Genomic DNA, 10,830 nt, shown 5'->3' on the forward strand with positions numbered 1-10,830 from the left:
CAAGCCCTCAGAGCTCAAGCTGCAGCCCCCTGGCCTCCTGCTAAAGGACAGTGACGAGCTAGCAGCTATTAGGTAAAACCGAGCAAGAAGAAGGTGACACCGTTGGCGTGACCTAGAAGAAACTGGATGGAGTGTCCGAGGAAGCTAGAACCTGGCTTGCCTGTAGGAAAGCAGGCTGGGGGCTGCAACTCACGACAGAGGAAGTCCCTGTCCCGACAGTCACACCCAGCCAGTATGTATGCACAATGACGCCAGCTCGAAGACTGCTCTTTTTTTCTCCAAGACTGTTTTAAATTTTTTTCAATTATCAGTGCATTATAGTTAGACCAAATAGTGGGTTCCTTTTAAGACTTTAAAATTGTGGTTACAAATTTTGTGTTCAGTTTACCACCTTAACCATTTTTAAGTTTGCAGTTCAGTAGCGTGGAGTACATTCACATTGTTGTGCAATAGCTCTCTAGCGCTTTCTCATCTTGCAGACCGTAACTCCCTTCAAGCGCTCCCCTCCCCCAGCCCTGGGCAGCCACCTTTCTATTTTCTGTCCCTGTAGTTTTGAGTGCATCCACTCTAGAAGCATCATTTAGGCCAGCCAGTCGGAGGCACACCTAAGCAGCTGCCCTGGATGAAGACCTGAGGTGAAGGAAGTAGCTGGATGAGCCACACAGCAGGTGCGCCACAGGCTTCACAGCCTCTCAAATGCAACCCATGGCAGGCACCCTGAACCTTCCAGAAGGCCAGCTGGCGGTGAGAAAATGAAATTCTATCACAAGAGGTGACCCAGCTACGCTGCCCCAAACCCAGACTTGAGGAGTTTTAAACAGGACCCTGATGGCCCCTTGTTGCTTCTGCCACCACAGGACATGTGTGAAAGCATTTGTATGCCACCTGGGAAGCAGACACTGCAAAGAGTGGCACGGGAAGTTTGTGCAGAGTCTACCGTGTGTGCAGACTCTAAGATCGCCATCAGGCCAGGAACTCGGCCTGTGGGAAGATGCGGGGACGTTGGCAGTGCTTGTGGAGAGCCTTGTGAAAGAGCGCCATGGAAATGTACTCTAACTGCAGCTCTAGAATTTCTCAAATATTCAGTAATACAATAAAAGAGGCTGGGACACGGACATGAAAGACCTAACCTGGAGCTTAGAGCTATCGTCTGAGACTCCTCTCTGACCATAGGGATGTCTTAGAAATTGTGATGGTTTAGGTGTGAGGTGTCCCCCAAGCTCATGTGTGAGGCAGAGTGGGGCTTTTCAGATGTGAAATGATTGGACTGCTAGAGGTGTGACCTATCAGTGGATGATGAACTGGTGACTGAAGACCAGGTGGGGTGTGGTGGAGGAGGTGGGCCACCGGGTGTGCCTTTGGGGGTTATATTGTGTCCCTGGTGGGTGGAGCTCTTTCTCTACTTCCTGGCTGACCTGTCCTGAGCTGCCTCCTCAGCCAGGCTCTCCAGCCAGATGTGCTGCCTGTCCAGGGCTCAGAGCGGTGGTGGGCTGACCACGGACTGAACCTCTGAAATCATGAACTAAAATAAACTTATCCTCCTTTAATTTTTCTTGTCTTTTGGTCATAGCAACACAAAAAGCTAATTAAAACAAATTTCAGATTACATTTTGTAAGACTGGAAGACGCTGCACCACACGACACAGATCACCAAAGAGGTTTCCGCTTTATTACCAAAGGCTGTGTGTTTATATAGGTCTAAGGAGAGGTCGCAGGGCTGAGGTAGATAACAGGTCGCCCGTTTATTGGCAAGCTCTTCCATATGTCATTCCGGAGCCCAAGAAGTTAATTCTAATTGGGGCTAAGGCTTCCTACCAGCAGGGTTTGAACATTGGCGCCGGCGGGAACGTTTCGCGCCAGTGAAAGAAACAAAGAGGAGAAAGAGGGTCGTTAGACGCCATGCTGGGGTTTTTCTCTGGGGTGCTGCTGCCATTATATGTTTACCCAACACATTTCACAGTGATGATTTCACATATTTTTCTAATGCAAAAATGTAGGTTCAATTGTAGAAAACAGCATTATGCAGATTAGCCACAAAAACTACCCCCCAAATCGGAGTTGCTCTTCAATTTATGCAATAACCTTTGATGCTGATGTCAATACAACTGAGCTGAAACAAGACTAAGTGAAATTATTTAACATGAAGTGATAGTTTTGAAATGGAAACGTGTTTGCTTCAAAGTAAACCAATTCTCCTAGAAAAAGATGAACTTGTTTTGTCAAGATGAATGCAAATGTTAAAGGAAAATGATCACTTGCTTCTCAATTCAGTTTCTGAAAACTTTTTAGTATATTTGGAACAAAGTGGGTTTGTGAATATATTTTTAAGACTATAAATTTCATGAAATTCAAATACATGATAAAAATTAAGCATCTGAATAGAAATGGATTATATGTATAAAGAACAACCAGATTCTGAAAACTTCTGAAAGAGGAAAATATTTCAATAATAATTTTCACATTGATTACATGTTGGAAAATATTCTGAACATATTGTTACTGCTGTTTTACTGGTGACGAGTCCTTGCTTCCCCGAATGCTGAAGCACAACACCAGAGAAGCACGAGGAGGCAAGAGTAGAGTGGACAGTGGGAGCTTTATTAAAGGACAGCAGAAAAGACTTCTCCCAGAGGAAGAAGGGGACCCGAAGACTGAAAGGCTGAATCCGTGGAAGGCAAGATCTTCCCTTTTTTATAGCTAAGGTCTTCTTTTAGTTTTCCCACATTCTTATCCTTTGTTTCCCTTTATCCTGAAGTGATAGAATGCAGGTGGGAGGCCCAAAGGTGGGAGATAGGTGGGCTGAAGGAGTAACCTGGGCAGGAAGGGCCTGGAGCCGTTTTGGATTAGCACCTCCCTGTTTGCTAAGAGCTGCTTCTTTAACAGTTCCTTAGGGTGGATTCCAAGCCTTGGGGACATTAACATTTCAATTTCCCCAAGTGCTGCTCTGCTTTTCTGGACTCCATTCTCAATAATGGCCACCATTTTATTTATCGTACTTGACATTAGACCTGATTTACCTAACTACACTAACTACATATCTTTAAATCGGCTTCAATATCAGTTTAAATAAAATGTGTTAGTAAAATTAACTCCAATGGGTTTTTGTTGTTTTTAATTTTAGTGTAGCCACTGGGTGTATGATGGAACCCAGGGCCTCCTGCAGGCTAAACACATGTTCAACAACTGAGCTACACCCCCAGGCCCTCTTTTTTACCTTTTAAATATGACTACTAAAAACTTACAGCTTTAATATGATTCTGTGTGATGGTTTGGATGTGATATGTCCCCCAAAAGCTCACATATGAGACAATGCAAGAAGGTTCAGAGGACAAATTATTGGGTTGTGAATGTCTTAACCCAATCAGTGAATTAATCCCCTGATAGGTGAAAGAAGATGCGACGCAAGACAAATCACCTGAGAAGTTCCACTTTATTACAAAAGGCTGTGGGCTTACATAGTTCTAAGGAGAGGTGGCAGGGCTTAGATAAATGACGGATCACCTGTTTATTGGTAAATTCTTCCAGATGTCAGTTCCGGAGCCCACGAGATCAGTTCTTATTGGGGCTAAGGTTTCCGCCGGCTGGAGTGAGCATTGGCAGCGGGAGTTTTTGTTGCCAGCGGGAAAGGGAGAGGCAGGAAGAGAAGAAGCTCCTCAGGCGCCATGTTGGGGTGTTTTGGGGTGTGGCTGCCATTATACCTTTTCCCAACAATAGGGATTAACTGGGTGGAAACTGAAGTGGTGGGTGTGGCTGGAGGAGGTGGGACCTGGGGCGTGGTATATATTTGTATCTGGAGTCTCTTTCTCTCTGCTTGCTGATCACCATGTGAGCTGCTTCCCTCTGCCACACTCTCCCGCCATGATGTCCTGCCTCACCTTGAGCCCTGAGGAATGGAGACTGCTGTTTGGGGGCTAAGACTTCTGAAACTGTGAGCCCTCAAATAAAGTTTTCCTCCTTTAAAATGTTTCTGGTCAGATCTTTTAGACACAGCAGCAAAAAAAGCTGACTACAACACTCTGTTACATTTCTGTTGGCCATGTTGGGACTCAGCCATACTCCAGCACAGCAAGTGGGTTGAGTACTTCACCCTGATGCTCCTATAACAAACAAATGAGCCCTCAGTTCTGGTTCTGCTGGGGTCTTCTGGTTCTGCTGGGATTTTGGTTCTACTGTTTTAAGTTGTTGGATCATTACTTTTTTTTTTTTTTACTGTTGAGTTTTAAAAGATAACCTTACTGAGATATAATTTGAATACCATAAATTCAACCTAAGTGTAAAATTCAGTGGTTTCTAGCATATTCAGAGTTGTGTAGCCATCACTGTTATCAGAGTTAGACAATTTTCTCTACACCAAAAAGCAAGCAGACCCCACTAGCAGTTCCTGCCTATTTCTGCATTTGCCTGCCCTGGGCATCTCACTTGAATAGCGTGTGCAATCTGCAGTTCTTTGTGTCTGGCTTCTTTTACCAATTACTTTGTAGCTCAGATACATACTTCATTTCTTTTTTATGGCTAAATAACACTCCCTTGATGGGTTTCTATAGTTTATTGATTTTCATCAGTGATTCAGTATTTGCATCCTTTTCACTTTGGGGGTCTTGTTTATGATACTGCTCTGAGCACTTGTACACAAGTCTTTGTGTGGACATACATCTTCCTCTCTCTGGAGTACAGACCAAGAGTAGAATGGGTGAGTCACGTGCCAACACGGTGTTGGCTCCTTGGCAGAATAGCTGCACTCCTTTGCACTGCTGAAGTTCCACTCTGCCACCAGCAGTTCCTGCTGTCCACGTCCTCACCAGCACCTGCTCGCTCCATCCTCTGGATGGCCACCATTTGGGATGGAGTGAAGGGGCATCTTGTGTTCTGGGTTATCATTTCCCTGGTGGCTAAAGGCATTGAGCATTTTTCCCTGTGTCTGTTGGTTGGCCTTTTATCTCCTTTGGATAAATATCTATTCAGATCCTTTGCTCATTATTCGAACTGATGTTTTTAATTGTAAGGGTTTCTTGTGTATTTAGATACAAGTCCCTTATCAGATAGATGATTTCAAAACTTTTCTCCCATTCTGAGCTCTTCCATTCTAATTTTTTGTTTTTCCTTGAGGAACACCAATTCATAGAATTATCTAATCCACCATGCGGCCTGCGCAATGGTTTCATTAATGAGGTTCTTGGCATAAAAGTTAGCTAGAAGAGATAGAAATAAAACACACAGACTCATTTACCTTATTTCTATTGCCAGGTCCAAGACGGCTCCCCTCTCTGGTTCCCTCCTCTAACCGCCCAGCAGGGCAGCAAGGATTACTCAGGGCTAGCAGGAGAGAGAGAGAGTGAACACGCCTGGGAGTAGCCTTTTATTGGGGAACAAGAAATTCAGGGGAGAATTCCATCCAATGAAGGTTGAGGGGGGACTGCACTCCAAGGTCAAGGTCAGTGATTGGGCCCCCAGGGTCAGTGGTCAGTCACACCCCCACACGGACGGGTTCTCTCATCAGGAAAGGGCTGGGAAAGTTCCGACACAGCCAGAACTCCTCAGACCCTTAACGGGAGCCGCCCAGTCACGTGTCAGAATGGCTTCCCACAATCTAAGTCAGTGTTTCAGTCATTAGTAGTTAAGTTATTCCTTTTGATAGTGGAATTCTCCTGTGTTTGGCAAGAGGGGGTCCCTCAGGGATGGCTTCCTACTCTACTGACACAGCCCCACAGTCTTTGATAGTATGCCTGTCAGTGTGAGGAGCAGATGAAGGGGGATTCCCTGCACCCCACAACCACAGGCCCTGCGCTCTGACTGCCCTGCAGGAAGCTGGGACTGCATGGGCAGCTTCCAGGACAAAGGGCTATGAGTGGGGACCTGAGGCACCATTGCTCTCACTTCCCCGTCCTGGTTTTCATCCTGCACAGACTCAAACGCTTGTGCTCCAGGAGTCCAAATGAGGACCCAGAGGTAGGGGTGACACCCTCGACCTTCTCCAGGGTCAGACATCAGGAGGGATAACATTGCTCAGCCTTTGCCCTCTAGAGAAAACCTAGTCCTCTGAGGATCAAAGGGAGCACACTTTAGACCTCTCCCTGATTATACTACAACCTTCTGCTTAGGAGTCCAAGAGAAAGGACAGCAGGACAGGTGGCCACTGAGGCTCCATGAGGAAGAACAAAGTGAAAAGAGACATTGTGGAGTACATTATGACACCAGGTTTTTCGTGGATGTAGAAATCCACCCCCCCCCTTTTTTTTTTCTTTTTTCTTTTTCTCCCAGACCTCATACTTTACAAAATGCAGCATTCCTTCAGCCTATGCAGCTCTGAGCATCCCCAGAACACCCCCAGTCAGAAGGTTCAAGTTGTCAGGCCACTGACCACAACCTCAAGATGCGGTTCCAAGGCTAAGGGAGCTGGGAAGTACACAGGGTGTGATCCTGTCTTACAGAATCACAGCTCACCCAGGCTCGAAGACTCCAGAGGAACTGAAGGAATTAATAACCACATGTCCAGTTCAAATAAGTGTCCTGAGTACATCTGATCAAGGACACTGTCCCCCATAAACTCTTGAGGACACAGGGCTGGGGAAGCTACCAGTGTTTGCCGAGGGAGTTAAGCAGGTCCCTTGTGACTGTGGGTGACTATTTCACACAAAAACGGTGTGATTTAGCTCCCTCCTGCCTCTCCATGGGGAACTGTTAACTGTTGTCTGAGTCTCTCAGTTCCACAGGAACTGCAAACTACTGGGGTTTCTATTTCTGTTATCCCTCCGCCATTTTTTCATGAGGAAGCTACTGAGTGCCAAGAGTGCTGCTTCCCTACAGTGAAACCATTTCTTAGTAGCTTCTTGGTCCACACTGTGTGAACCAGCATCAAGAGTGAAGATGAAGGTAAGAGCTGGTATCTGCAGCACACTGATAAGGACACAATCCCATAATTCAGCTTGATAATCTTAATTGGCTTCCTTTTCCATTTCAGAACCAGGCAACACTTCATCCCATAAACTAGAATTGAATGTTCTGATTGGCCCAGCCGAAGAGGTTGACTTCACAGACAGAAAAGAGCTAAAGAAAGCAGAAACAAAGGAAGGCACATGGGTCATTTCAAAATAGCTTTCCTTGTAATTTCCTTGTAGGAAAGGGGGACAAAACAACAGGAAGAGCCTGACGAAAGGATTGACTTCATCACCATGCTAGCTGGCGTAGTCTGTTTGGCTGTTACTGTCCTAGTGGGATTTCTCAGAAAGCCCCATAAGCAGGCTAGTTTCAGCTTGGTGACTTGGAATCAGGGTAAGTGACTCCATTTGGACTTTTAGACTGGTCTGTTGGGGTCCAGGGCAGGTGCTTATTTTGGAACATTAGCCTCCTGTCATTTTTTTTTTTTTTAATTTAACAACATGTACTAAAACTGGAACTATCTAGAGAAGAATAGCACGGCCCCTGTGCAAGGATGGCATGCAAATTCACAGAGCATTTTATGATTTTTATGGAAAAGGAGAGTGGAGAAGGGGAACGCTGCTCGTCCAGCAAGGTACAGCACAAAGGATCTGCCAGAAGCAGAACAGGAGAGGTAAGTGGCTAAATGACACCCACACACATCTGTTCCCATCCTGTTTGCGGTGCTGAGGATGGATCCCAGGGCCAATGAGTGCCAGGCAAGTGCTCTGCCTGAGCTGCACCCAGCCCATATTCATATTTAAAATGTGCCTTGGCTTTGAATTTAGGTGTCACTGGCTTCTTAGATTATTCATCTACTATAGTCTTTCAATTATAAACTGATCACATTAATGTGTGCCAGCATTGCTGCCAACAGGGGCACGTCTTGGGCAAGACGCAGACAAGGCAGCATGGTTTGTTAGTGTCCTTGCCCACTGCATACTGCCCAGGAAACAACCTGTCATCAACCCACCCTGCAGGGCAGAGAGCAGGCCATCACTGTCCTCGATGCGCATGAGCAGAAACAAGGCAACAGGGGACTGGCCTGTGGAGTGCGTGTCTGACCTCACACTCAGAACCACTGCGCTCCCCTTCCCTATTCTGAAAGAAAATGAAGTCAGTTTGCTGTAGGTGGGAGCTTTTCTTCTGACGTGATGCTGCCAGGAACCTTCAGATCAAGGGGAGAAAGAAGGGAAGTACATGTGCTTAAAGGTCATCACCCTGACTGAAGGTACGGGCCTACCTGGAAAGCCAACAAGACACACGCTGAGCAGGCTCCATGCACACACCTGTGATCCCAGCAGCTCGGGAGGCTGAGGCAGGAGCACTGGGAATTCAAAACCAGTCTCAGCAACTTTAGCAAGGCCCTGTCTCAAATACAATGTAAAAATGTAAAAAGGGCTGGGGATGTGGCTTAGTGGGTAAATGCCCCTGGGTTCAATCCCTGGTACCAAAAACAAAACAAAACAAAATCCAATATGTTAAAATGGAAGTAAGTTAATCAAAGCTAGTTGGAATATTATAAAAATAGATAGGTCATATAGTGGACCTAAAAAATCTACCATATGCACATGACTAAAATAGTTTTTAATGACAAAACTGTTTCAGTTCCCAACACAAAAGAACTATAAATATCTGAGATGATAGATATGTCAATTACCCTGATATGACCACTAAACATCCCATAAAAAATACATTTAAAACCAGTTTTCATTGTATGGTCAAATTAGTTAAACATACACTCTGTTCTGAAAAAAAATTAATCTTAATCAGTGATTGAACACATAAAATAGGTGTTTTTCCCTGAGATAGCTATGAAAGGAATAGAAATACTTTTAAGAAAACCATTTCCTTCATTTCTAAAAGGAATAAAAGCACTTTGGTAGTAGGAAGCTACTCCCTCGAGCACAAAGATGAAAGCTGGCATCAGGCGCGACCTTCAGGTGTTACAAAGGCTCTGGGGCTCTGGAAGGATGGAGATTCCTCTTGTGACAGAAGTGACTTCCAGTGGGTCCAGAGAAATGCACCCACCTCCTCCCACAGCACAAGCCTGTCACCTTGTCCCAGAGTGCATGCAAAGTGCCTGTGTGATGCTGAGCCCTGATTGGTGCTCTGTCAAGGAAAGGCCAGTATCCTTCCAGCCTCTGACTATAGAAATCAAAGCCCTCAGATCCTGTCCTTGACCCAGTCAGCAGGGAAGCTGGGGTGCACCCAATTCTATGATTGCTTTCTGAACAGCAATGAACCAGCGAGACTCTGGCTCACATCTGGGCCTTTGCCCTCATCACACTGGGATTCAGAGGGGCTGGTGATGTTTGCCTTGTGCCTTCCACACACTGTGCAAACACAGGGGACCACAGGGGGTTGATGTTTCTGAACCTTTGCAAAATCATTGGCCTTGTCTGTCTGTTGCTGGGTTGTCTTAGACGTTAGACTACACTGCCTGCTTCGAACCTGGAGAGGCAAATACATGTTAGCATGAAAGAACTCTTGTGGCAGCATGCAATACAGGGGCAGCCTGGCTTTCAGAGTGGAAGATAGCTGGGTTCAAATCCCAGGTCAGCTCCTTCAGTAGCATGGTGTTCTGTTTCCTTACTTGAACACTCCAGCCCATGCTCTCCAAGGATGGAGACTATCAGAATGCTCCACAGTCTAGCGTAGGCCCAGAGGGAGGAAGCAAAGTCTCCTGGTGCTAGCTAACCTATTGGTGGCACGGTAAACTAGGGGCAAACGGCCTCAGTGGCATTTCTCCACGTGCCCCACCAGGCGGCAGCCATGGCATCTCCTGCAGTGCTGCCCAACCTCCTGAGGCTGAGGCGGGCATCCAGCACTCTGCAGAGGATTCTTCCCACAGCTCAGGTTTCAGAACCCCTGCTCACGAGGGAGAGAAGAACACTAGGGGATAAGACTGAGCAGCTAGGAAGGAGATCCAGGCCCCTCTCACACAGGTCTTCTCCTTGGGCTGATCTGTGGCAGCAGTCCAGTGTCATTCGAGAGTCTCCCTCAGTTTCCTGCCATCTTCTGGGTCCACGTGAGAAGTGGCAGAGCACCTCCTGGTCAAGGAAAGGCAGCTACGCATGGTAACATCAGCAATCACTCTGTCTTTGCTTCTCCACCATGGGATACTCCTAACCCCATCATGGGGCCGTGGGATGGGAAGAACTTCTTGGTGCTTATGGAATTGCAATATTGAGTACCAAGATACACTTTCATGGGGCTGGGGTTGTGGCTCAGTGGTAGAGCGCTCGCCTAGCATGTGGGAGGCGCTAGGTTCGATCCTCAGCCCCACATAAAAATAAATAAATAAAATAAAGGCATTGTGTCCAACTACAACAAAATTTTTTTTAAAAGACACACTTTCATAGATGATTAAGGCAGCTATGACCCACAGACCTCACTGATTCTAACAGAAAATGAACCCAATTCAATCAAAGTCTAGCTATTTTAATTCTCAAAGGCATTTATTCTGCTTCTTTAATGATATTTTAAATAGATACTGCTAAGTTAAAAGTCCCTCAAAGCCCATATGACAAAGGCACGGTCCCTCCTCTGACACTGTTGGGAGGTGGTGGCACCTTAAGGGGTGGGGCCTAGTTGGGCCTTAGGTCTTTGGGACTGTGCCCTTGAAAGGGCTATTGAAAACCAGGTGCAGTGACGCGTGCCTGTAATCCCAGCGCTCAGGAGGCTGAAGCAGGAGGATCAAGCCTCAGCAACTCAGTGAGACAAGACCCTGTCTCACTGAGAGTAGGACTGGGGATGTGGCTCAGTGGTTGAGTGGCCCTGGGTTCATTCACTAGTACAAAAAAAGGGGGAGGGCTATTGAGACCGCAGTCCCCAGCTCTTTCCTTGTCTTTGGTTTCTTTCCCATGAGGTGAGTGGTTTTGCTCTGCCACATGTTCCTGCCATGACATAAGG

The 10,830-nt window shown here is 46.3% G+C and overlaps 1 non-coding gene across 1 annotated transcript; it reads left to right on the plus strand.

Annotated features, from left to right (window-relative positions):
* The first annotated feature begins 7,360 nt into the window (after positions 1 to 7,360).
* On the plus strand, positions 7,361 to 7,465 carry LOC114096109 (U6 spliceosomal RNA). Its single transcript, XR_003583362.1, has one exon. It is a non-coding gene; the product is annotated as a U6 spliceosomal RNA (small nuclear RNA).
* Positions 7,466 to 10,830: the final 3,365 nt, after the last annotated feature.

Source organism: Marmota flaviventris, chromosome 6, assembly GCF_047511675.1.
Source record: "Marmota flaviventris isolate mMarFla1 chromosome 6, mMarFla1.hap1, whole genome shotgun sequence".
Classification (NCBI taxonomy): Eukaryota; Metazoa; Chordata; class Mammalia; order Rodentia; family Sciuridae; genus Marmota; species Marmota flaviventris.